Source organism: Myotis brandtii, unplaced genomic scaffold (genome assembly GCF_000412655.1).
Source record: "Myotis brandtii unplaced genomic scaffold, ASM41265v1 scaffold92, whole genome shotgun sequence".
NCBI classification, from domain to species: domain Eukaryota; kingdom Metazoa; phylum Chordata; class Mammalia; order Chiroptera; family Vespertilionidae; genus Myotis; species Myotis brandtii.
In genome coordinates, this window is record NW_005371791.1 from 366,528 (window position 1) to 369,245 (window position 2,718).

Here is a 2,718-nt window from a genome sequence, read left to right on the forward strand (position 1 = left end):
GCCCTAGCCAGTTTGGCTCAGTGTATAGAGCTTCAGCCTGCGGACTCAAGGGTCACAGGTTCAATTCCGGTCAAGGGCACATGCCTGGGTTGCAGGCTCTGTCCCCACTAGGGGGCGGTTGCAGGCTTGGTCCCCAGTAGGGGGAGTGAAGGAGATAGTCAATCAATGATTCCCTTTCATCATTGATGTTTCTATCTCTTTCTCTCCCTTCCTCTCTGAAATCAATAAAAATATATTTTAAAAAAGCAAAATGTAATTGTAAATGCTCAAGAAGCATCAATAATCTCTAGTAACTCTTGACAAAGGAGAAAAAGTAATATATGTTTACTTTTAAAATTGAGAAATCTTGAAAAGTAATAAGGAGAAAGTAAATCCTTGTAATACAATTAATAAGACATTGCGTCTGGATAGATTTACTTCTTAAGAGTTTATATATGTATATATTATGTTAAATGCCTTTTAGTATAAAAGGTACATATAAATACTATAGGTCATTCGTTAGTTTTGTAAAATTGTAATCAACAATGTGTATCTTAATCTTTTACTTTTATTAAATCATATATATTCCTGAGTCCAAGATTGTGTCTTTGATGTTTTTTATTAGTCTAAAAACAAAAAAAAAATTAATGTTGTTCAGCACTTACTGTGCTCTAGAAATTAGACTAAGAACTTTACACATTTTATATTATTAATTTCATATAACAAGAGCACAACAGATGAAAACTTAACTTCTGTTAATTGATTTATTAATGATTTATAATTATAAATTGTATCTCAGGAATTTGATAATTAAATATGAAGTAGTGGGTATTCATATCTGATAATATCAGTCTAATAGATTGAAACCCGCCTGTTACAACAACAGAAAAGGCTGGATTAAATATCTAAAACCATGGAGGTATCATTCTGAGGCCAGAATCAAAGAGGACAAGCCCTCCAAGAAAGTAGACAAGGAGCAGAAGCCCTTGCTTATCTCTCAGCCATCTATAAACCTATGGTGACAGAGCTTCAGCTTCAATGGTCATGATTATGGGGGTCAGGAAATAAAGCCAGAACTGATGAAACTCACATGAAACTAGGACCCAAAAGTGCTAACACTCAGTTTAAAAGTTGAAGTAGAAAAAAATCAACTTCACAAAATCAGGTGTCAAAATAAAATTGTGGCTTTGGGTAGAGGAGAAAAGTCTTATTTGAGACATCAGGAGAATAGGCTTATTCTTCTGGATTTGAAAATAATTACTCAAATTTACACTATCTTTGTGAACTAAGAGACTACAAGTTAAGAATCTAAAGTTAATTTAATTTTAACTAAAAGAAAATAAAATTCCTCCATTGAATATTACATTCTCAATCCAGATTTTAAAGAATTCCCATAGATAGAGCTCCAATAAATATGTGTTCAAATAAAAAAAATAAAAATTATTAAGAAGACCTAATAGAGAGAATCATCAATATAATGAGTGCAAAATCAGACATTAATAATATAAAATATTGGATTATTTAGAAACAAACTAAAAATGTGAGATATTTGTGTGTGTGTGTGTATATATATATATATATATATATATATGTAAAAGTAGGGTTACAGTAGTTCCTATGAAAAATAATTCAATAATTAATAAACAATAATACAAAAATAAACTGCGTTTTTCATACTTACAACTGTAAACCTACATTTGCCCACCCCTGTATATATCACAATACATAAGTAAATAATAGAACCAAACACTTAAAGAGAGACTATCAAAAATGCCTAAGAAGGTTTGGAGAGAACGAAATAGAATATCTAAAAATAAAAATATTAAAAATTATTCATTAAAAATTCTATGCGAGTGTGAAATAGCAAACTATATACACCTGAACATATACTTAGTAGGCTAAGAGCTAAATCTCAAAATTACACAGAATAAACCAGAGCTAAAGAAATGGCTTATATAAAGGTTAAGAAACCTGTAAGTTAAAGAAAAAAAAGTTTAATTTAGGATTCCAGAAAGTGGTAAAAAAATAGACAGAGGCATCATTTGAAGAGACATGGCTTAGAATTCCCTAAATTAAAGAAAAACACCTCCTTGACTATTTGGGAATCCTATTAGTTCCCCAAATAATAAAAATGAGTTCACACTTATACACATGATATACAGGCTGAAAAGCACCAAAGACAAATAAAAGTTATGAAAAACATCCAGAGAGAGCCCTAACCGGTTTGGCTCAGTGGATAGAGCATCAGCCTGCGGACTGAAGGGTCCCAGATTCGATTCTGGTCAAGGGCATGTACCTTGGCTGCGGGCACATCCCCAGTAGGGAGTGTGCAGGAGGCAACTGAATCGATGTTTCTCTCTCACTGATGTTTCTCTCTATACCTCTCCCTTTCTCCCTGTGAAAAATCAATAAAATATATTTAAAAAAATCCAGAGAGAAAAGACAAATTGCCTACAAAGAATCATATTTAAAGTACCTTGCTATAACAACTATGGATGTCAGAAGCCAGTTTAACACAAAAATTAAGAAAAAAATTACTTAGAAATTTTACACCTAGAAAACCTAGAATTATACACCAAGCAACACTGACTTTATCACCTCCTCCGCCCACCGCCTCCAAGAAAGGGGTAAAAGAAAGATATTTTAAAGGTAAATGTTGGTTCACAATCTCAGTGGTACCCTGGGTGGGTGACATCTAAAACTAGCCCCTTACAGGGAGGGTGAAGTGAACCTGAAAGA